This window comes from Lemur catta, chromosome 8 (genome assembly GCF_020740605.2).
Source record: "Lemur catta isolate mLemCat1 chromosome 8, mLemCat1.pri, whole genome shotgun sequence".
Lineage (NCBI taxonomy): Eukaryota > Metazoa > Chordata > Mammalia > Primates > Lemuridae > Lemur > Lemur catta.
Genome location: NC_059135.1, coordinates 99758273 through 99784857, shown reverse-complemented (window position 1 = coordinate 99784857; position 26585 = coordinate 99758273).

Below are 26585 nucleotides of genomic sequence, written 5' to 3'. Positions count from 1 at the left end.
TTTAGCGAGTTGTAATCTTTTTGCTGGTGGAGGGTCTTTGCCTCCATGTTGATGGCTGCTGACTGATCAGGGTGGTGGTTGAGGTGGCTGTGACAATTTCTTAAAAGACAGCAATGAAGTCTGCCACACTGATTGACTCTCCCTTTCACAAGAGATTTCTCTGTATCATGCAACGCTGTTTGATAGCGTTTTATTCACAGTAGAACTTCTTTCAAAACTGGAGTCAGTCCTCTCAATCCCTGTTGCTGTTTTGTCAACTAAGTTCGTGTAATATTCTAAATCCTTTGTTGTCCTTTCAACAATGTTCACGGCGTCTTCACCAGAAGTATATTCCACCTCAAGAAACTGCTTTCTTTGCCAATAAGCGACTCCTCATCCATTCAAGTTTTATCATGAGATTGCAGCAATTCACTCACACCTTCAGGCTCTACTTCTAATTCTAGCTCTCTTGCTCTTCCACCACATCTGCAGTGACTTCCTTCGCTGAAGTCTTGAACCCCTCAGAGTCATCCATGAGGGTTGGAATTAACTTCTTCCAAACTCCTGTTGAAATGCTGGTATTTTGACCGATTCCCATGAATCACAAATGTTTGTAATGGCATCTAGAATGGTGAATCCTTTACAGAAGGGTTTCAATTTGCTTTGCCCGGATCCATCAGAAGACTCACTCACCGTCTGTGGGAGCTATGGTCTGACAAAATGTATTTCTTAAATAGGAGGAACTGAAAGTCGAAATGACTCCTTGATCCATGGGCTGCAGAATAGATGTGTTCACAGGCATGAAAACAACATTAATCTTGTGCATCTCCATCTGAGCTCTTGGGTGACCAGACGCATTGTCAATAAGCAGTAATATTTTGAAAGGAAGCTTTTCTTCTGAGCAGTAGGTCTCATCAGTGCACTTAAAATAACAGTGAGTAAACCCTGCTGTAAGCAGATGTGCTGTCATCTAGCACGTTTGTTGTTTCATTTCAGAGTATAGGCACAACAGATTTAGCATAATTCTCAAGGGCCCTAGGGCTTTTGGAACGGCAGTAGCTCCTACCAAGAGAGTCAGCCCGTCCTGTGAAGCTTTGAAGCCAGGCACTGACTTCTCATCTCTAGATACAAATGTCCAAATGCCATTTTCTTCCAATACAAGGCTGTTTCCTCCCCACTGAAAATCTTTTGTTTAGTTTAGCCACCTTCATCACTTATCTTAGCTAGATCTTCTGGATAACTTGCTGCAGTTTCTACATTGGCACTTGCTGCTTCACCTTGCACTTTTATGTTCTGGAGATGGTTTCTTTCCTTAAACCTCGTGAACCAGCCTCTGCTAAGCTTCAGACTTTTCTTCTACAGCTTCCTCATCTCTCTCAGCCTTCACAGAATTGAAGATAGTTAGGGCCTTGCTCTGGATTAGACTTTGGCTTAAGGAAGTATTGCGCCTGGTGTGATGTTCTATCCACACCACTAGAACTTTCTCCATATCAGCAAGAAGGCTGTTTTGTTTTCTTATCGTACGACATCCTTCCTCACCAAGCTTAGTCATTTCTAGCTTTGATCTAAAGTGAGAGATGTATGATTCTTCCTTTCGCTTGAACGCTTCACTAGAGGCCATTGTAGGGTTATTAATTTCAGTATTATTGTGTCGCACAGAGTAGGGAGACCTGAGAAGAGGGAGAGCTGGATGGTGGCACAGTCAGAATACACACAACATTTGTTGATTAAGTTTGTCATCTTAAATGGATGCGGTTCATGGTGCCCCCTAATAATTCCAATAGTAACATCAAAGATCAGCGATCACAGATCACCATACCAGATATAATAGTAATGAAAAAGTTTGAAATATTGTAAGAATTACCAAAAGGTGATACTGAGACACAAAGTAAACACAACAAGTGTTAATAATCTGTTGGAAATGGTACCAACAGATTCACACAATATAGGATTGCCACAAATCTTCATTTTGTATAAAGCACAATTTCTGCAATAAAACAAGGTACCCTTGTACTGAAAGAAAGTCCTATGCATTCGTAACCTTAATAAAAGACCTTCAAAGTACATGAATGAAATAGTAATAGAAATGAAAGGAAAAATAGACAAGTATATAGTTATAATGTGAAGTGTTTAATACCCCTCTAAATATTTGATGGAACCAGTAGACAAAAAATTAATGAGGATATAGAAGACCTGAACAGCACTATTAATCGAACGTGATATTTTTAGAACATTATAAGGTCACATGAAGAGTAGTTGGAGAGTAGGAAGAGTCTGGGAAACAAGCCTCAAAATGTTAATGTTAATAACAATTTTATTATGACAAAGTTTGTGATTTATTAAATATCTTGTTAATCTGTTATGAAATAAGTTATTTTAAATATCACATAAAATATGTTTTCTGACCACAAATCAAATGAAAAAATAGAAAGACATTTGAAAAATCCCAAAATATTTGGAAACTAAATAATGTACATCTAAATAACACGTGGGTCAAAGAAGAAATCAAAAGGGAAATGTGAAAGTATTTTGAACTTTTTAAGTGAAAATTTCATAAATGAAAATGGGATGCACCTAAAGTAGTACTTACAGGGAAATTTATAGCACTAAAAATTCCTATAGTAGGGAGAAGAAAGGTCTCAAATCAGTGACCTCAGTTTACAGTTACACATAGTAGAAAATGAAGAGCAAATTACAGTCAAAGTAAAAAGAAAAGAAATAATAAAAATCAGAATACAAATAAAGGAAACAGAAAGCAGAATATTAAGAGAAAACTAATAGAACTAAGAGCTGGTTCTTTCAGAAAATGAATGAAACTAATAAACTGCTAGCAGGATGATTAGTTAAAAAAAAGGCGAGATACAAATTATCAACATGAGAAATGATAGAGGTGACAAAACTATAAATTCTACAAATATTAAGAAAATAAAAAATTATGAAGAAGTTAACAACTTGACAAATTTTTTAAAAGAAAGAAACTACCAAAGCTCACTCAAGAAGAAATTTATAACGAGAGTAGTCCTGTATCTCCTAATGGAACTTAATTTGTGGTAAAAAAATCTTCGCACAGAGAAAACTCCAGCCCAAGATGGCCTCACTGATGAGTTCTACCAACTAATTAAGGAACACTCAATACCAGTTTTACATAATCATTTTCAGAAAATTACGAAAGAGAAAGTACTTCCCAATTCATTCTGTGAGGTCAGCATTACTCTGACAGTAAAACTGGACAAAGACACAAGAACATAACTCCAAATGCTAATATCTCTGATTGTCATAAGTGTAAAAATTTATAACTAAAATTTTAGCAGACTGAATCAACAATATACAGAAAGGATAACATACCATGGCCAAGTGTAATTTATTCCAGGAATGCAGAGTTGGTATACATTAAAGAATAAACCAGTGTAATTCACCACATCAGCAAAGTGAAACAAGGAAAACCATTTGATCAAATCAGTAGACACAGAAAATGCATTTGACAAAATCAAACACCCATTCCTAATTTGAAAACCAACGATAACAACTCTTAGCAAACAAAGAATAGAAGGAGAAGCTTCCTCAACTTGATTAGGGCATCTAGGGAGAATACAGCTAACATCTTTTTTAATGATGAAAGACTGCATGCTTTCCCCCTAAGATCAAAAACAATGCAAAGTGACAGGGGTGCTGAAAGAATTCAATGAAGAAAGAATAGTCTTTTCAACAAGTGGTGCTAGGACAACTAGACAGCTACATGTTGAACCCCTACCTCACTTCATATACAAAAATTAATTACATGGATAAAAGCTCCAAATGTAAGAGCTAAAACTGTAAAAACTCACAACAAAACGTAGGAGTAAATCTTTCTGACCTTTGGCTAAGCAGTGGTTTCATAGATCAACACCAAAAGCACAAGCAACAAAAGAAGAAAGATAAATTAGACTTCATCAAATTAAGACTTTGTGCTTCAAAGGAGACACACCATCAAGACAGTAAAAAGGAAATCCACAGAATGGGCGAAAAATTTTGCAAAGCGCATAGTTAGTAAGGGACTTGGACCTAGAAGATACAAAAGAACTTTTATAACTCAATAGCGAAAGACAACTCATTTTTTAAAAAGTGCAAAGGATCTAAATAGATATTTCTCCACAGCAGATTCACAGATAGCTAGTAAACACATGAAAAGATGCTCAACATCGTTAATTATCAGTGAAACGTAAATCAAAGACAAAATGAGGGAGTACTTCACATGCCCTAAAATAGCTACAATCAAAAAGATAGGACAGGCATGGTGGCTCATGCCTGTAATCTTGGCACTTTAGGAGGCCAAGGCAGGAGGATCACTCAAGGCCAGGAGTTCATGACAATCCTGGGTGACATAATGAGACCCCGTCTCCTAAAAAAAAAAAAAAAACAGGCTGGGTGCAGTGGCTCATGCCTGTAATCGCTAACATTTTGGGAGGCTGAGGTAGGAGGATTGCTTGAGGCCAGGAGTTCGAGACTAGCCTGAGCAAGAGCAAGACCCCATCTCTACAAAAAAAAAAGAAAGAAAGAAAAAAGAAAAATTAGCCAGGTGTGGTGGCACATTTCTGTAGCCCCAGCTACTTTGGAGGCTGAGATCCTGGGGGGTTTGAGGCTGCAGTAAGCTATGACTGGGCCACTGCACTCCAGCCTGGGCAACAGAACAAGACTCTGCCTTTAAAGAAAAAAAGATAATAAGTCCGGGCGCGGTGGCTCACGCCTGTAATCCTAGCACTCTGGGAGGCCGAGGCGGACGGATTGTTTGAGCTCAGGAGTTTGAGACCAGCCTGAGCAAGATTTTGCAAGACCTCGTCTCTACTAAAAATAGAAAGAAATTATCTGGCCAACTAAAAATATATGTAGAAAAAATTAGCCGGGCATGGTGGTGCATGCCTGTAGTCCCAGCTACTCGGGAGGCTGAGGCAGTCGGATTGCTTAAGCCCAGGAGTTTGAGGTTGCTGTGAGCTAGGCTGATGCCACGGTGCCTCTAGCCCGGGCAACAGAGTGAGACTGTGTCTCAAAAAAAAAAAAAAAAAAAAGATAATAACAGGTGTGGACAAGGATATGGAAAAACTGGAACCCTCATACACTGCTTGTGGAAATGTAAAATGGTGCAGCCACTTTGGAAAACAGTCCGGCAGTTCCTCACAAGGTTAACCATAGAGTTGCCATATGATCCAGCAATTCCACTTCCTAAGAGAATTGAAAACACATGTCTGCACAAAAATTTGTACACAAATGTTCATAGCATCATTATTCATAATAGAGGCAAAGCAGAAACTACCCAAATATCCATCAACTAATGAATGAACAAATGTGGTATATTGATAAAATGGAAATACTGTCGTGTCATTAAAAAGAATGGAGTACTGATACATCAGACAGTACAAATGAACCTTGAAAACAGTACACTAAGTGAAAGAAGTCTATTACAAAGGCCATATATTGTATGATTTTATTTATATGAAATACCTAGAATAGGCAAATCTATAGAACGAGAAATAGACTGGTGCTTGCCTCAGGCTGGGGAGATGGGAGGATTGGGAGGTGTTGGCTAAAGGGTACAAATTGTCTTTTTGGTGTAATGAAAATGTTTAAAATTGATCGTGACCATAGTTGCACAACTCTAAAAATTACTAAAAAATTGAATTATACAATTCAAATGGGTAAATTATATGGTATATGAATTATATCTCAACAAAGCTGTTATAAAAACAAAACAAAAACAGGGCAAAGAATGGTCTCACAACTTTCATTCAACAACACTGTGTTGGAGGTTCTAGCTAGTGCAGTTAGGCAAGAAAAATTAATGAAAGGCATCCAGATTGGAAAGAAAGGAATAAAACTGTCTTTATTTGCAGATAATGTGATCATCTGTATAGAAAATCCTATGGAATATCCAAAACTACTAAAACTAGTTAGTGAATTTAGCAAGATTGGAGGATACAAATCAATACACAAAATTCAAGTGGATTTCTATATTGTAGCAACAGAAATTTGAATTCATTATTTTTTTAAAATGTCATTTATATTGCTTCTCTGCCTTTGGGCTAAGATCAAGTATAAAATATCATTTACAAGAACATCAAAATTATGAAATAAAGACACATCTGGCAAAATACTTGCAAGATCTGTAATTAAAAAACTATAAAACAGTGCTAAGAGAAATTAAAGAAGACCTATAAATTGAAAGAAATGCTGTATTCATGGATTGGAAGATTCAGTATTGTTATGATGACAGTTCACTACAAATTGATAAACAGATTCAGTGAAATCTCAGTAAATATCTTGGCAGGCTATTTTGTAAAAACAGAAAAGCTGATTGTAAAATTTATATGGCAATATAAAGGACCTAGGAATTCCAAAACAACTTTGAAAAAGAAGAAATCTGGAGAACTTAAAATTATCTAACTTCAAAGCTTGTTATAAAACTATAATAATCAAGACAGTGGGGTATTGGCATAAAGATACATAAATGGTCAATGGAATAGAACAGATTATCTAGAAACAGATCCATATATATGTAGTATATATATTTTATACACACACACACATGCACACACACTTGATTTTTTAAAAAGGTGTTAGGGTTATTCAGTGGGGAAAGGATAATTTCTATAGATGGTGGTAGATCAAATGGATACCTTGGCCCCTACCTTGTAACATATAAAAATTAACTCAGAATGAATCATAGACCTGAATATAAAAGCTTAAACTAGGGGAAAAAATCTTGGTGACCTTGAGTTTTGCAAAGATTTCATTTTTTTAATGATGTCTTCTGAAGATCAAAACTTTAGTCTTCAGAAAATACCATTTAAAAAATGAAAACAGAAGCCATGGACTAGGAGAAAATATGTACAAACTTACATGCCTGACAAAAGTATATCTAGAATATATAAAGTGTTCTTATAACCCAAGATAGAAAGACAGTCTAATAGAGAAATGAGCAAAAGATCTGGACATACATTTCACCAAAAGAGATAATATGGATGGCAAATAAGTACATGAATTATGTTCAGTATTATTTGTCATTATGGAAATGGAAATCAAAACCACTAGATTCCAAAAGACTGGCCAAGTATTGGCAAGGAAGCTGTGCAGCTAACATGCTCCCATGCTACAATATTGAGAATGTCAAATGGCACAACCACTTTGGAAAACAGTTTGGCAGTTTCTTACAAAACTAGACATACTCTTACTATATGATTCAGTAATCATGCTCCTTGGTATTTACCCAAACGAGTTGAAAACTTAACATCCACACAAAAACCCGAACATGTTTGTAGCAGTTTTATTCATAATTGCCAAAACTTGGAAGCAACCAAGATGCTCTTCAGTAGGTGAATGGATAAAGAAAACTGTAGCACATCCATAAAATGGAATGTTATTCAGGAAATAAAAAGAAATGAGTTACTAAGCCATGAAAAGACATGGAGGGACCTTTAATGCGTATTACTAAGTGAAAGAAGCTAATATGAAAAGGTTACATACTGTTGATTTCAACTGTATAGCATTCCAGAAAAGGCAAAACTATGGAGACAGTGAAAAGATCAGTGGCTGCTAGGCATTCAGGAGGAAGGAGGGAGGGATGAACAGGTGGACCACAAAGGATTTTTTAGGGCAGTGCAATCATTCTGTATGATACTGTAATGATGGATATGTATCCTTATATTTTATTTATTTATTTATCAAAACTCACAGAATTTATAATACACAGTGAACGCTACTGTAAACTCTGGACTTTAGTTTACAATAATGGATCAGTATTGGTTCATCACTTGTAAGAAATGAACCCCACTAATGGAAGATGTTAATAATAGTGGAAACTAGAGGAGTTGAGAGGGTAAGAGGATATATGGGAATGCTATACTTTCTACTCAGTTTTTCTGTAAACCTAAAACTGCTAAAAACAAAAACAAAATTCCTTCCTTTTCACCTTCCTTCCCCTTCCCCCAAAAGCTGCAATGAGATTCCAAAAGACTGGCTGGCTGTTGTGTTGGCAAGGATGTTGTACAACTAAAACACAGTATACTTCTGGTGAGAGTGTCAATTTTTAAAAAACAATTTTTTCTTTTTTGTCTTTTTTTAAAAACTGGCTAATGAGATAAGTCTTTTTTTTTTTTTTTTAAGAGACCGGGTCTCCTTGTGTTGTCCAGGCTGGTCTCAAACTCCTGAGCTCAAAGGTTCACAGTTTTTTAAAAAAGTTAAACACATACCTACCGTATGTCTCAGCCATTCCACTTTTAGGTGTTTACTGAAGAAAAATGAAAGCGTGTGTCCATGCAAATACTTGTATACAAGTGTTCTTACCAGATTTATTTGTAATGGCCCCAAACTGGAAACTCAAATGTCTGCCTCCAGGTAAATGATTAAGCAAATTGTGGTCTATCCCCACACAGTGTAATAAACAATATTCAGCAATAAACAGGAATAAACTATGGATACATGTGACAATATGATTGAATCTCAAAATAATTACACTGGGTGAAAGAAGGAGACCCCCCCCCCAAGGTCATGTATATACTGTATTACTCCATTTATATAAAATTCTAGAAAATGCATACTAATTTATTGTGACAAAAGCAGATTATTGGTTGCCTAGGAACAATGGATAGAGGTAAGATAGTGATGGATTACAAGGGCCTAAGCAAATTTTTGGAGGTGATGGATATGTTTGCTATCTTGAGAAGGGTGTTGGTTTTATAGGTGTACACTAGGGGTCTTCAGAAAGTTCATGGAAAATGCATATTATGAAAAGATGATGCATAGATTTCAATTTTTTTTGTACTAAAATAAATTCACTTGTTATAACATGTCTGAACAACGTCTGAACAGGATCTAGTTTGAGGCAGTAAGAAGGATAAGACATCATTTAGAAAACAGCCCCTATCAGAGCAACTTGAATTCTGCTAAAATTGAAGTAAGAGCAAACTTCAAATTTATGGTGTGGCTTAAGTGGAAGAATGGTGAAATCATTGATGCTTTACAAAAACTATGGGGAAAATGCCTCAAAGAAATCAGTAGTTTACAAATAAACTTGTTTTAAGAAGGGACAAGTGAGTGTTGAAGATGAAGCCTGCAGCAGCAGACCATCCACATCAATTTGTGAAGGTAAAATTCATCTTGTTTGTGCCCTAATTGAAGAGACCCAACGATTAACAGCACAAACATCAGTCAACACCATGGATATCTCAACTGGTTCAGCTTACACAATTCTGACTGAAAAATTAAGGTTGAGCACATTTTCCACTTGATGGGTGCCAAAACCATTGCGCCCAAATCAGCTGCAGACAAGAACAGAGCTTTCAATGGAAATTTTTAAGAAGTAAAATCAAATCCTGAAGCATTTCTTCAAAGAATTGTAATAGGAGATGAAAGATGGCTTCACCAGTATAATCCTAAAGACAAAGCACAATGAAAGCCACGGCTACCAAGAGGTGGGCATGGTCCAGTCAAAGGCAAAGTGGACCAGTCAAGAGCAGAGGTCATGGCAACAGTTTTTTGGGATACTCAAGGCATTTTGCTTGTTGCCTTTCTGGAGGGCCAAAGAATGATAATATCCACTTATTATGAGACTGTTTTGAAAAAGCTAAAGTTTTAGCAGAAAAATGCGCAGGAAAGCTTCAGAGAGTCCTTCACCATGACAGTGTTTCTGCTCATTCGTCTCATCAAACATGGGCAATTTTGTAAGAGTTTCGATGGGAAATCATTAGGCATCCATCTTATGGTCCTAATTTGGCTTCTTCAGACTTCTTTTTGTTTCCTGATCTTAAAAAAATCTTTAAAGAGCACATATTTTTCTTTAGTTAGTAATGTAAAAAAGACTACATTGATGTGGATAAATTCCCAAGGTACCTGAGTTCTTTAAGGATGGATTAAATGGCTGATATCAATCGTTTACAAAAGTGTCTTGAACTTGATGGAGCTTATATTGAGAAATAAAGTTTATATTTTTTATTTTTATCTTTTAATTCTGTTTTTCTACAAGCTTTTCAAAGTCTCACATATAAGTCAGAATTTACCATTATTATACACTTTAAATGTGCAGTTCATTGTATATCAGTTATCTCAATCAATTTATTAAAAAAGTTATTCTTTAGGGCTACTAGCACTGCAACTCTGACCAATTTATGAATTACACAACACATCTCATTACCCTAAAGACACCTCTTGCTTTTGCTTTTTGAAAATTATATTATCTGAACTGATGACCCTTTTGTTTGCTAGATTGTAAATGAATTCTAACTTTTAAAAAATAAAATTAAATCTGCCATCATTGGTTAGATATATCCTAATTGCAGGTATTTAAAAATTCTCCAGACAATTTCAGAGAAGTATTTCCCTGGTAACATTGGTCACCTCTGGTTGAGAAGAACTGGGTGGCTTGGGATATAGGGAAGAGAGAGTCTTGAGACCTTTTGCTATGTATCTTTTCATATGGTTTGAACTTTGTATCATACTATCTATTTAAAACCATATAAAATTGAAATTTAAAGGGAATTTACAAAGTGTTCCCTAAACACTTTAAATAGTAATATCAGTAAGAGCAACAGTATATATATATATATATATATATAGCCTGCTGGAATGATTAAAGGAAATAATAATTCTATAGAAACAATAAATTTGGTTAAGTTTTATTAATAACTTATTAGCCATACATCATATGTAATGTCAAATTGGTTGAAAGATCACACTTCATATAAAGTGGCAGTCATTTGTAAACAAGCTTGTACATCTTCAGAAAGGCAGAGAAAAATCTTTTCATCTAGTGGTCCCTGTTGCCTTGATAATCATTATGTTTAGGATATATTTGCTTCCTTTCTCTTATCAAGTTTCTAAAAGATCTTTTAGTTAATAAAATGTTTAATCATTTCTTGAATTGATATTTCAAAAGAATATGTAGTTTACATGGCAAATTAAATTTGAGTTTTTACATTTCCTTAGGAAGCAGAATATTGCCTTAGAACGTTTTAGAGTCACATAGAGACTTTGGTTCAAAACCTAGCAGTTGTGTGTGCCTCTGGGCTATTAGAAACGCATGTCCTTGTTTATGAAATGAAGACAGAGAGACTGTATCCCAGGTTTGCTTTAAATGCTGTATAAGAAAACATATAAGATTCCTTCTTAATAAATGTCAGTTCCCTTCTTCTACTCCAAACATCTCAGAGTTAAAGGCATATTAAACTCCAAATAGCAAATTCTGATTTTTCTCCTTTTAAAGATATTATACGGAAACATTTGTAATTTGTAACAAATTCCTTCTTACTCATCCACATTTTCTCTCTCAATGGGTCATGTTCCTTACAAAAATAAAGACAGCAAGCATAGTGGTGAAGAGCTCAGATTGTAAAACCAAACTGCTTGGGAGTGATATCTGTAGCTGCCACTTGCCAGGTGTGTGACCTTAGGCAAATGACAACCTCTCTCTTTGCCTTGGTTCCCTTAACTGTAATATGGAGATTTATGGTACAATACAATCTCAGGATTGCTATGGGAATTAAGTTAATGTTTGTAGGCCGGGCGAGGTGGCTCACACCTGTAATCCTAGCACTCTGAGAGGCCGAGGCAGGTGGATTGTTTGAGCTCAGGAGTTCGAGACCAGCCTAAGCAAGAGCGAGACCCCATCTCTATTAAAAATAGAAATTATATGGACAGCTAAAAATATATATAGAAAAATGAGCCGGGCATGGTGGTGCATGCCTGTAGTTCCAGCTACTCGGGAGGCTGAGGCAGGAGGATTGCTTGAGCCCAGGAGTTTGAGGTTGCTGTGAGCTAGGCTGATGCCACGGCACTCTAGCCTGGGCGACAGAGTGAGACTCTGTCTCAAAAAAAAAAAAAGTTAATGTTTGTAAAGTGCTTAGAAGGGGCCTAGCATATAGTAATAATGATGCAAATGTTTGCTAAACAGAATTAAGTTGATATGCTTAGGAGTCCTCCTCCCTTTTAATTCTTAAACCGTACTGAAAATGCTGGGGAATTTGTTTAAATGCTTAAAATCTTAATTTTTTCTGCATTTTATTAGATTATCTTAAAGGGGAAGGAGGATAGCTCTTAAAACAGAGCAAATTTAGGCTTTTTAAAAATTCTCAAATTATTTTAGGCTGATGTAGGTAAAGTATCTGTATTCTGACTGTTGTCCCCTGATATTTCTATCAAGCGCTAGGAAGATGCAACAACTCATATTTGGTTTACTGAAACATCACTCAGTGTTCATTGACAGTAATTACAATAATGGCTCTTAATCCGTGTGTCTTCATGTGTAAAATGAGGACAGCAGCTGTATCTACTTCATACGATTGTCATAAGGATTAAATACATTATTTGTGAAGCACTTAGAATAATACCAGAGCAATAAGCATTCCAAAAAGAATAACTAACATTTATTACATTCTGGATTTGAACCCAGTCTTGTTCAGAATCCACTCTTAACGCACTATAGTCAGCCCTCCATATCTGCCACAGTTTGAAAATATTTTTTAAAAAATTAAAAATAACAGTAAAAATTACAAATAAAAAATATAGTTAACAACTATTTACATAGCGTTTACGTTATATCAGGTATTACAAGTAATCTAGAGATGATTTATATGCATAGATGTGCATAGGTTATATGTAAATACTATGTCATGCCATTTTATATAAGAGACTTGAGCATCTGGAGATTTTGGTATCCATGAAGGGTGAGGGGGCGCTGCCCTGAAACCAATCCCCCATGGCTACCAAGGGACTACTGTATATCATATTGCCTCTCATTGGTTTATTTGTTCAACCAACATTTAACACATCTACTATGTACCAGTATGCTCTCCTAACCAATCTTTTGATTTAAAAAATGACAAAATACTAACTTCTTTAAAAAAATTCTAAAATCCTTCCAGAGCTTAAAAAGTAAGCAAAATATGTACCTTAATACTGGTATAATAAAGCCGTGACCAGAGCTACAGTCAAAACAGGTTTATATCGAACACATTCATATTTTGCTGAGAGGAGTTAACACTTTCTGCTGCTTATCATATAAATCAAAACTTGCAAATAATATCAAGCATAGTACTTCTCAGTCAGAATTCCAAAGTCAACGCATGTTGCCAGAACCTCAAACACCAACGTAAAAACCCAAGGCTAGCCAATTCTCTCAAATCGATTCCTGTAATCCCCTTCATTCTATGTTTTATAAAAAGGTGGTTTGTGTACCTTTCTGTCTTAATTATACAGGGAGCTCTTTGAGGGCAGGAAACAGTACTTACCTGTCTTTGTATCTCCCACAGCACCTAGGGGCACTTTGCATGTAGTCCATTAACAAACACCTTAAGTAAACAAATTTCAAATTTGACTCTCCTTACAACCATAACATAATAGAGCACACATCTGTTTTAGTCAATCCAACCTACTTGCTTTTCCCAAAGGACTTGCTGGGGTTTCCCACTTCTGAGCCTTGGCTTCCGACCATCCCCTGAATGCCCATCTTCCCTTCCTCTTTAGTAATCCTTACTCCTAATGTGCATCTCAAATTAACTTATTCAGGAAACCGTTTCCAGTTAACTTCACTGGCACTCTGAGCACTTTGCACCGTATTTCTGGGCATGATCTTCTACCTACCCAATTTGGAATTAAGTTGTTTTTTTGTTTTATTTTGATTTTTACCAAACGGAGGCTTTGTCTATTTACTTCTCATTTTCATTAGGCTAGGCTGACATCTAGGTATACTTCATTCCTATAAGATCAGTAGTACCATTGCCCTCACTGCTTAATTAAATATACTTTCAGCATTCTAATATTATGCTACTACTTACACTTTTATATTTAATAGTAACTTTTAGAACATTTATATTTTATAATATTAAATATTCCTATGGTATTTTGTAAATATTTCATTGTCCATAGTCATTTGTACATATAAACATGCATTCCAGTTTGCTAAGGACAGTACCAGTCTATTTTTGTTAACCCAGCATAATTTTTTTTTTTTTTTTTTTTTTTTTGTGAGACAGGGTTTTACTCTGTTGCCCAGGCTAGAGTGCTGTGGCGTCAGCCTAGCTCACAGCAACTTCAAACTCCTGAGCTGAAGCGATCCTCCTGCCTCAGCCTCCCAAGTGGCTGGGACTGTAGCCATGCGCCACCATGCCCGGCTAATTTTCTCTATATATTTTTAATTGTCCAGCTAATTTCTTCCTAGTTTTTTAGTAGAGACAGGGTCTCACTCTTGCTCAGGCTGGTCTTGAACTCCTGAGCTCAAACGATCCTCCTGCCTTGGCCTCCCAGAGTGCTAAGATTACAGGTGTGAGCCACCCCACCTGGCCAACCCAGGATAATTTTTTAAAACCATTTTATTGAGATATGATTGACATAAAAAATCTGTACATATTTAATATATACAACTTGATGAGTTTGGAGATATACCCATGAAACCATCAGGACATTATGTGCCCAAGATAATTATTAAGACAGTCTTTTTTCATACCCAGAAGCATCCTAGTTTGGATAAAAAATTATATGGTCATCCTAATATATCCATCCCCCCACCAGAATGAAGCTCTGTGATTATAAAAACAATGACTGATTTATCTGTTTATCTTTAGTGGTAGAAGGTAGTCAGACATTTTGGTAATAATTGTACAAGTGAACTAAAACTAGATTACAAATTTCTTACAGGCTTATTTTACTGATACTCTTTGACACTCCGTAAGATTTTCAATAAATGTTCAGCGAAGTTTAAAAGTAAAATAGTAAGAAAAAAGGAAAACCAATATGAATACTTCCATCCAAAAGCCAATTATATACATTCTAATAATTAAAAAATTATTAATAAAGTATCCATATGGCCTGCTATTTCTGATTATATGGCAGAAGACAGAATGGAATATCTTCAAAATACTGAGGGAAAAATATTAAATAACTGCCAATCTAGATTTTCATGCACAACTAAAATATTCAAGAACAAAATCTATAGATTTCAGGTAAACAAAAAATAGTTTCCCACCAAAAGACCCTTAGTTGAGAAATTTCTAAAAGATATACTTCATAAAGAAGGAAACTGATTCCAGAAGAACCAAAGCTAGCAAGAAATTGGTACATATGGTCAACCTAAACAAATAGAACAAGAATAAAATGCTTAATTGGGGAACTGAAAAGAACAGGGTGGAATAATAATATTGAACAGCTATAGGATGTAAGATAGAAAGGAGTGATTGAATGATTCACACCGACAGGAGTCACTTACCGTTTGCAGAAATCCCCTTTTTGTGGAAACTGTCCCTTCTACCACCACCACCTCCAACTACCCAATTGATAACTGAGAGTATCACCAAATTGTACAGTGTAGTCCCACATCCGTGGCCATAACTGATGGTCCAGAGGTGGGAAACTGACCCAAATAGGAGCAAACACAATCTCTAGATATTACAAATAGATAACCAAAAGAAGCGAAGAGTAGAAGTCAGTAGCTACTGAGCTACAAAGTTACAAATGATATCTTTGGTAGGAAGTGCTTGCTTGTACCTTATTGATGGCTACCTTTTCTCTCTGTGTCATCTGAAATGCCTCCTTCCTTTTTTGTACTTGTCCTAATCATCTTTTAGAGAACCAGCTTAAGTGGTCCCTGTCCTCTTCACATGGTCATCTTTCCATCTGTTAATATTGTGAACTAAAATAAAATCTTAAGACTCCCCCCTCCACCAGCTAATTGAATGGACTCCCTCCTGTCCGAGGGGATATCTTAAAACTAAATTGCCTGCCGCGAGGCGGGAGGTCAGACATGCCCCATTATGCCCCCCTCCCTTCTTGGAGACATCCTTTGGAACCGATTATCCGGCCTAAGGGTATGCAAGACAAACCTCAGGTCCTCAATTTACACAACAAATATATGTCCTTGGCTTGTCTCTGATTAACAGACCTCCTTATCTTAAAACATTCCAAGCCTTTAGGCAAAGCTTCATGTCTTCAACCAATTACAAGTCAAAGAATCTTTAAGCCCACCTATAACCTGTAAGGCCTCCCCCCTTCGAGGTGGCCCACCTTTTCTGGGCCAAACCAATGTATGCCTTCCATGTATCGAGTTATGACTTCACCTGTAACCCCTGTCTCCCTGAAATATATAAAACCAAACTGTAACCCAGCCACAGGGAGTCCACTTGCTCAAGGCTTCTTGGGCGTGGCTCCGGGTCATGGTCCTCAAATTTGGCTCAGAATAAATCTCTTTAAAATTATTTTACAGAGTTTGGCTTCTTTTCCATTGACAGTATAAATGATGATGGAATGGAATTATCATCTGTGGACTGTCAGTGTGCTAGGCAGTTCACATACATTATCACTGTACCCTAACTACACTGGAATGACAGCACTTGCTATCTCTCCACTCATGGCAGAGCCCTCTTTCTTAAAGGATATTACCTCATATAATAGTTTCCTAACTATTCCATAGATTTACATGTGCCCTCTGCAGCTAGACTGCAATATTCTCAAATACAGAAAGTTTGTCTTCTACTTTATTCTTATCTCCACTCATCTTCTCTCTTCCCTCTCCCTCATCTTTTAAAAAAATACCCTTCCTATTTCTCAGTCTCATCTCATTATTGCTGTAATTACTACTAATAAAAGCTACTATTTATAATGTCTTGTATTATGCTGACACTGATACTAAGAACTTATAAACAATTCAGTTAATCCTCACAACAATTCTATATGGTACATACTAATGTTGTCTCCCTATTTCATGAAAGGTGTGGAGAGCTTAAGCAACTTGCTCTCTCACATCATATGAGCCTAGATCTGTTATCACTGTGGACTGCCACAACTCTAACATCCTCCACCGTGGTTGTTTTCATCCTTAACTGCTGTGGCAGTTTGTACTGTGACAACTTGGTTAAGTTCAAACTACATTTCCCAGAACCCTCCTCCCATAGGGTTCCAGGTTAGAGTTGGCCAAAAGAATAAAAATACTCTCTGAAGATTATGGTTAAATACAGAAGTACAGAGTTGCCAGCAAATTCCACCATGTGTCTGCTCTACTGTGCATACAGCTCTTCTTCCTGATTGCCAAGCCTGCTGACCAAACAGCAGCCCCAGGTCCACCACCAAAAGCTTGCCTGTGAACCACAGAAGAGGTAGCTATGCAGAGGCGACAGCTCTTCATAGACTTTGTGCTGGGTGTGGTACCACTCCAGCAGCTGGGCATACCTGGCTTCTCAGATACCACTGCAAACTCCGACTTGTCCACTGTACCACTGCTTCATAAAGAAAAACCAAAGGCACAAATTTAAAAAAACTTGGAAGAGCTGAAACAAAACTGAGATGTTATGACTAGGTAGCCTTGAAATTTTTGTTTAAATATCTGCACAATACATCCATCCATATACTCAGAAATACTAGAAGGCAGGGCAACATTATTTTCTCTTATCCAGCCTGCTTAACAGACTAATTGGCAAATTAACCAACACTCTCCATTCTGTCTGTAGAGGCTTCCAGTAAATTACTAAACCACTAGTTAAGCTTATTTTTTATCAAACCAGTATAATTCTGCTCTCAGCTTACCAAGAATTAGTTGTTCATGTACTTGTTATAATTATACAGCTTAATTAAATATTACACAAATAAATGAAATTGTGAATGTGAAAAGAGCATTGTTTCCATAAAAATGAAGCTGAACATTAAGAAAGACTCAAAGGCTGGTTATAAAAAAATTATTGCTAAATCAAGTATAGGAAAGCAATTGTAAAAGACTAGGGGGAAAATCATCCAACACGAAGTGGATCATAGACTACTTTACATCTGTTTTTTTAAGCAAAATAAAATAAGATAAAAATTTATCATTTTTAATCCCTTTATGTTAATATTTAATTAAATCGAATACCACAGTCCCAATCACATTAAGGAAAGGAGCTTCTATGTACATCAAAATAGGCATGATCTATATGGATTATGAGAGACTTTTACAATAACTAATAGTTTTTTTAATAATTAGATGCTAGGCATTGTCGTAAACATATCATTTAAACGATATAACTTATCAGGTAGTATAATCCCTATTTTATAGAGAAGGAAAGTGAAACTCAGATTAAAAAGTGGAGCTGAGACTCGTATTCACGTTTGACTCCCAAACCTGTACTCTTAGCTATTCCCTACCTTGTTTTTCTTCATTATATTTTTAGATTTTTTCAATAAACATTATAAGCACAGTTGGTTAATGTGTAGCATTTGTTAATTTAGTCCAACTGTTGTCTATTCTTCAGGGTCTCTCCAAGTACCCTCCCCGCCTGGTACATAGTAGGTACTCAATGAATGATATTAATACTGAAGAATGATTTTTTTATATTACTTGGTGAATATTGCAAATCCAGTTTTCTCATTGCCCTGATAAAACAAGAAAAGCAGCAAGAGCACAAATTCTGGAGCCAGGCTGCCTGCATTGAAGTCCTAGCTCCACCACAGACAAGACAGTTATATGCTAGATGTGTGGGAAAATTTCATGTAAACTGTTTCATGAATTAAATGTCATATTTTTAATGAGAGAACATGTTACTTAAGGAAATCCTACTATGAAACCTTATTTAAAACAGTCACCTACTAAGTAAATGCTAATTAGTTGAGAAACAAATTCAATTTTATATTATATATACTTATATTTGGCTTAAAAATGAGGTTCACTTTTGAAAGTAAGCAGCTTACTTCATTATCATAAATTCATTCTTTATTCATAAATGTTTACCAGCACAATCACTATGAAATGAGAACATGGAGTAAAGTTTAAAAACTTGTAATTCTTGACCTTCACATAGTGGTAGAATGAGGACTAGAATCCTGATTTCTGAGTCTCAATCCAGTACTTCTGCCATTCCACCAGAAAACAAACAATTTTCTCAAAATGTATTTCAGTAGAGCCACCATTCCTTTACATTGTATTTTCTGGCTATTCCTGTGCAATAAATGTAGGCTAGGAAAAATTTAAACACATTTCTTAAGAATACAGGAAAAGACAGACATTGAATTTTTTTCATTTTTCTCAAGCCAGGTTTCTTTTAAAATTCATAACAAGAGATATCTTAAATTCATCATTAAAAACCTTAAAAAAAATCACAAAATCAGACTTGTATTAACTTTGCAGCATAGAGTATTTTACAATTCCTGTGATTTTCTTTCCATCTGTAGACTAACAAAAAATTATTAACACTGAAATTTAAAAGTTAGCCTGAGGCCAGGCGGTGTGGCTTACGCCTGTAATCCTAGCACTTTGGGAGGCGGGGGGATCCCTGGAGGTCAGGAGTTTGAGACCAGCAAGAGCAAGACCCCATCTCTACTAAAAAATAGAAAGAAATTAACTGGACAACTAAAAATATATAGAAAAAATTAGTCGGGCATGGTGGCACATGCCTGTAGTCCCAGCTACTTGGGAGGCTGAGGCAGTAGGATTGCTTGAACCCAGGAGTTTGAGGTTGATGTGAGCTAGGCTGATGCCACGGCACTCAAGCCCGGGAATCAGAGTAAGACTGTGTCTCAAAAAATAAATAAATAAATAAAAGTTAGCCTGACAAGGATTAGCAGAAGATACTACAAACTCTTAGGTAAAAGATTATTGGAGAACAGATTGAAATCACAGTGCTAATTTATCATGCCACAGATTACTTGCTAATTGCAGTGGGGAAAATATGCCTTACCCTAATCCCCTCAACTAAGTGATCAAATTTAGCATCACAATCGGATTAGAACATATATGTCTCCTGATGAGAGTCATATGAAGTATACAGAATCACTTATTAGGTAATCTTGCCCAAAATGTTTAATTTGAAACTGAATCCTAGTTTACAATTAATAGTATAGGGGAAATACCAGGAGTAAGCTAAATGACACGAGGGAAGAAAATCTGGCAAATCCAGAATGTGAGTCATTTTATGAGACAACTGTCTTGATCTCTTAAAAAAAAATCAGTGTCATTTTAAAAGGGGAAAGAGATGAGGCTGTTTAGATAGAAGAGATCAAAAAGACTTAATAATCAAATGCAATGAATAAACTTTGATGGAATCCTGGTTTGGTGGGGATGGGTATAAAGAGCCATAAAAGACAGTTCAGTACAAAAGGGAGATTTAAATATGGGTAGATTTTAGAGTACACTAAAGAATTATCACAGCAAAGAAAATTAACAGTAATGCTATTTTGGCTATGTAAGAAAATGTCCTTATCTTTAGGAGATGCATGCTGACATATTTAGGGGTAAAGTGTCATGATGTCTACAGCTTAGTTTCAAATGGTTCAGCTAAAAATAATATACAGATATATCTTGTTTTATTGCATTTCTCTTTATTATGCTTCACGGGTTTTTTGTTTTTGTTCTCTTTTAATATCTGGAAAAGTTTTTATTTCTTCTTTATTTTTGAAAGACATATTTCCAGGTCTAGATATCTAGGTTGACAGTTTTTTGTTTCAATACATGTACGCCTTGTTTTACTTCACTTAGCTTATTTCACTTTGCAGATATTATGTTTTTCACAAATTAAAGGATTGTGGAAGCTCCGCATCAAGCAAATCTTTTGGTGTCATTTTTCTAACAGCATGTAGTCACTTTGTGTCTCAGTATCACCTTTTGGTAATTCTTACAATATTTCAAACTTTTTCATTACTATTATATCTGGTATGGTGATCTGTGATCGCTGATCTTTGATGTTACTATTGAATTATTAGGGGGCACCATGAACCGCATCCATTTAAGATGACAAACTTAATCAACAAATGTTGTGTGTATTCTGACTGTGCCACCATCCAGCTCTCCCTCTTCTCAGGTCTCCCTACTCTGTGCGACACAATAATACTGAAATTAATAACCCTACAATGGCCTCTAGTGAAGCGTTCAAGCGAAAGGAAGAATCATACATCTCTCACTTTAGATCAAAGCTAGAAATGACTAAGCTTGGTGAGGAAGGATGTCGTACGATAAGAAAACAAAACAGCCTTCTTGCTGATATGGAGAAAGTTCTAGTGGTGTGGATAGAACATCACACCAGGCGCAATACTTCCTTAAGCCAAAGTCTAATCCAGAGCAAGGCCCTAACTATCTTCAATTCTGTGAAGGCTGAGAGAGATGAGGAAGCTGTAGAAGAAAAGTCTGAAGCTTAGCAGAGGCTGGTTCACGAGGTTTAAGGAAAGAAACCATCTCCAGAACATAAAAGTGCAAGGTGAAGCAGCAAGTGCCAATGTAGAAACTGCAGCAAGTTATCCAGAAGATCTAGCTAAGATAAGTGATGAAGGTGGCTAGACTAAGCAAAAGATTTTCAGTGGGGAGGAAACAGCCTTGTATTGGAAGAAAATGGCATTTGGACATTTGTATCTAGAGATGAGAAGTCAGTGCCTGGCTTCAAAGCTTCACAGGACGGGCTGACTCTCTTGGTAGGAGCTACTGCCGTTCCAAAAGCCCTAGGGCCCTTGAGAATTATGCTAAATCTGTTGTGCCTATACTCTGAAATGAAACAACAAACGTGCTAGATGACAGCACATCTGCTTACAGCAGGGTTTACTCACTGTTATTTTAAGTGCACTGATGAGACCTACTGCTCAGAAGAAAAGCTTCCTTTCAAAATATTACTGCTTATTGACAATGCGTCTGGTCACCCAAGAGCTCAGATGGAGATGTACAAGATTAATGTTGTTTTCATGCCTGTGAACACATCTATTCTGCAGCCCATGGATCAAGGAGTCATTTCGACTTTCAGTTCCTCCTATTTAAGAAATACATTTTGTCAGACCATAGCTCCCACAGACGGTGAGTGAGTCTTCTGATGGATCCGGGCAAAGCAAATTGAAACCCTTCTGTAAAGGATTCACCATTCTAGATGCCATTACAAACATTTGTGATTCATGGGAATCGGTCAAAATACCAGCATTTCAACAGGAGTTTGGAAGAAGTTAATTCCAACCCTCATGGATGACTCTGAGGGGTTCAAGACTTCAGCGAAGGAAGTCACTGCAGATGTGGTGGAAGAGCAAGAGAGCTAGAATTAGAAGTAGAGCCTGAAGGTGTGAGTGAATTGCTGCAATCTCATGATAAAACTTGAATGGATGAGGAGTCGCTTATTGGCAAAGAAAGCAGTTTCTTGAGGTGGAATATACTTCTGGTGAAGACGCCGTGAACATTGTTGAAAGGACAACAAAGGATTTAGAATATTACACGAACTTAGTTGACAAAACAGCAACAGGGATTGAGAGGACTGACTCCAGTTTTGAAAGAAGTTCTACTGTGAATAAAACGCTATCAAACAGCGTTGCATGATACAGAGAAATCTCTTGTGAAAGGGAGAGTCAATCAGTGTGTCAAACTTCATTGTTGTCTTTTAAGAAATTGTCACAGTCACCTCAACCACCACCCTGATCAGTCAGCAGCCATCAATATGGAGGCAAAGACCCTCCACCAGCAAAAAGATTACAACTCGCTAAAGGCTCAGATAATCATTAGCATTTTTTAGCAATAAAGTATTTTTAAGTTAAGGTATGTACTTTTTTTAAACCTAATGCCATAGCACACCTAAGGGACTATAGTATAAACATAACTTTATGTGTACTGGTAAACCAAAAAATTAGTATCACTCACTGTTTTGTTATTTTGCTTTATTGTGGTTCTCTAAGTGAACCTGCAGTGTCTCTGATGCATGCCAGTACCTGAATGATGTTCCCGTCTTCTGGCTTGCATTGTTCCTGGTGAGAAGTCTGCTGTGGTCCTATTATTGTTTCTTTGTACATAATGTGTCTTTTAAGCAGTTTGATTGTGATGTACCTGGGTAAGTAAAATGTTCTTGGTGTTTTCTTGTGCTTTGGGTTCATTGAGAGTTTTGGATTTGTGTGTTTATGGTTTCCATCAAATTTGTAACAGTTAAGGCATTTCTTCAATTATATTTTCTGTCTTGTTTTGCTTTCACTTGGGGACTTCAATCACATTATGTTAGGATGCTTCAATTTGTCTTAGCCTTCATGTGTGCTTTGTTCACTTTTTCAGCTGTTTATGTTTCGTCTTTATTTTCATGTGTTTACTAATCTTGTTTCTCCAATGTTTGATTTACTGTTGTGAATCTTATCCAAGGTATTTGTTATGCTGATCGTTGCACTTTTCATTTGTAAAAATTTTATTCAAAAAATATCTTCCATGTCTCCACTTAACATCTTTCCTCTGTCTCCTTGAACATATGGAATGTAGCTATGTCAACTGTACTAGTTTTATCACTTGTGTCATTTCTGGGTCTGTGTTGTATTAGTTGATTGGCTCACATTTTCCTGCTTCTCTACTTGGTACTTTTTGATTCAATACCGTATGTTATGAATTTTACCCTTTTGGGCACTGGATTTTTTTTTTTTTTTTTTTTTTTTGTATTTCTGTAAATATTCTTTTTTTTCTTTTAAGTAGAGACGGGGGTCTCACTCTTGCTCAGGCTGGTCTCGAACTCCTGAGCTCAAGTCATCCTCCCGCCTCGGCCTCCCAGAGTGCTAAGATTACAGGTGTGAGCCCTGTAAATATTCTTTATTCCGGGAGGCATTTAACACATTGACTGGGACACTGGAGAAAAATTTTTTTTCCTTGGGGCCACAGTGTTTTATTATGAAAATAGACTAAAAACTTCGAAAACAAAACAATCCTAATTTAATGGAAAATCTGTTATTTTGTGTTGTTTTCTGTGTGTGAGTTATATGCAACTTCAAAAATAGTTCAAGTGGCTCCCAAGGTAAAGATACGTGTTAGTTACATATGGTTCAGGAGGCCCTGGGCTCAAAACTAGTGTGAGTTAAATGCAACTCACGTGGCAGTTAATGTGTTAAATTACTTGGAAATGGATCCTTTGTGTCTTGCTTTTAAGTTTTGTTACGTGGAAGCAGAGCAGCATTTAACATGGTGCAATTTTTTTTTTTTTATTATTGAGCCCATACCCTTCTGAGTACTTTCCCAATGTCCTGTGAATTGAGGTTTTCCATTATGAAAATAGTCTGACAATCTTGTGAGGAAAATCCTATATGTAAAAGAGATAAAATCAGGGAGTGATTGCCCAAAGCCTCATCTTCTCATTGTCTTACTATATCAGGGATTATTTTTGGCTGTTCGTAATAAATACAAAGGGTAATAAATACAAAGTCCAAATAAGGGATTTAATTTTTTGATATAATCAGCCTGGAAACTCAAGGAAGTCATCACGTACTGTTTTTAGCTTACTACTCTGCAATCCTTAGCATGTGACCAGGAATGGAAATGTCTCACAAAGAGTTTTTTATAATTTGGAGTTTAAAGGTGAGCTCTATCTGGCTTAGAGATATAGATTTGGGAGTTATCACTTAGCTTGTAGGTGATGATGGTTGTAATCATAGAAAAGGGTGGAGGTCCTCCAACAGAGTCAGTAGAATGAAAAGAGCAGTAATGTGAGAGTGGAACTTCAAATGACACTAGTGTGTCATAGCCAGGCAGAGGAAGAAGAGATTCCTGAGCAGACTAAGGTGAGATGTGAGAAGTGCAGTGGGGAATGGAGAATCATGAGAATACGTTGCCATGGAAGCTGCAATGGATATTTATGTTTTTGGCTGCCATCCTTTAAACTACCTTTTTGGGGGGTGTAGGGAGAATCATCCTTTGTGCTAGTCTTGGTGGAAGTAACAGTGTTCTTAGTATAACCTAGTTTAACAAAAGAAAAGTTGAAGTAATCTTTGGATAATCTTATGGGTAACATCTTTCATTTATAGATATGATTGACTATTGTCTTTTCATCTTCGTGTTTTCCTTTTAATTTGTTATATACTTAATTTTATAATACCTTTGTGGTTTTTCCCATTTTACCTTCAGAATATTGGTAAATGTACTATAACTATTTTATATAAATGCAGCCTTGAGCTGATTTCCATTAGGTATATGTTTCTTTTATTCAACTGTTGTAGTTTGGAGAATTTCTATTGCTTTTCCTGAAAGAAATGATACTGATTTACTTAGTTGGAAAAATTTTAGTTTTTGAAGTACCTTATTTCTGAGGTTAGTCAAATATTTTCTTAAACATTTTAAGTTAAAAACTGAAAAGTTTGATTGATAATTTAAATTTGTAGAAAGAAAATGTATTAAATAAAACCTCCTCAACTACTTTGTGTCTTTCTGTATATATATATATATATATATATATATATATGTATCCTTTTTTTTTTGTCAATTATTTTTCAATCATGTGTGGGTAAAATACTCTAATTGCCACATATGTAGGTATACCATACTTTAAATTCACTGCCATTACCCACTTAGTTACTCAGTCAGCATTACACTTTCCTGAGAGCATATATATTTTGGTTCCCTGCTTTTTTTTTTAAATCTTGAGCCTATGCCCACTCCCACCTAACACATAATACACATAAACACACACATACATACACATGTGTGCACAGGGAAACCTTTGGAACTAAAACACTTAATTCCCACCTCCTTTGGGAAAGAATTGAGAGAGAGAATTTCCTATTCCAGCTGCCTTCCCAAAAGGTGAACTGGAATGACATACTGGTATTATGGAAAGTTTACTTGAATGAGAAATAAATGGGCATTTAAATGTCAGCTTCGCCCAGCTTTATGGCTTTGAGTAAGTTATATTATCTTTTTGGCTCTAAGATTACTCACTTATAAAATATGGTGCTTAGACTAGAGGTTTGTTTCTCAAATGTTTAAAATTTAATCCTATACTTGTCTTGATTAAAAAAATCTTAAAACCTAAGGTAACATAGTGGGTGCCTTTGGAAATAGTACTGATTGGGTGATGAAAGGAGCATTTTCATGTTTTATGTTCTATTCATGTGTATTTGTTTTACATTTTTCCTTTGATAATTCTTTAATGTTACTTGACATTTCAAAATAACATTACAGCTAAAAAGGAATTAAAGTTTTTGTAATGTTGAATTTGTTTTTTCAAACTATATTATATATATGTTATCCTCAGGTAGGGAGTTAACTAGAATAGGTAGGTCAGTGGTTGCAAAATGGCAGCACGAAAGGAGAACATACACAGTGTTTATGTAAAAATTTGAATTAGTTGCTAATATTTGAAAATGGGGAGATCTCACATTAAAGTTTGCATTCAGAGCTTTTTGAAAAATCAACATATCTGATGATACTGAACATGAACTCCTATAGGCAGCTATTGATTGGAGCTGAGGCTGTTGCTCCTGTAGGGGGGGCAAATGTTCAGTTATTCATAGAACCTGCCACTTCTATTTTGTTTCCTTCCTTTTTGCCTCCCTCCCTTCCTTCCTTTTTGAAATATAATTCATATACCATGAAATTCACCTTTTTAAAAACTACAATTCAGTAATTTTTAGTTTATTCACAAAGTTGGGCAACCATCACCACTGTCTAATTCCAGAACATTTCGTCAGCCCCCAAAGATAGTCTGTACCTGTTCACAGTCGTTGACTACCATCACTGAGCCCTTGGGAAACTGCTAATCTGTTTTCAGTCTCTGTGGATTTGCCAGTATAGACATTTCATATATGTGGAATCGTATAGATTTGCCTATTTTAGACATTTCATATATGTGGAATCCTGTGGATTTGCGTATTCTAGACATTTCATATATGTGGAATCATACAATATGTGGCCTTTTTGGTCATTTATCTCACCT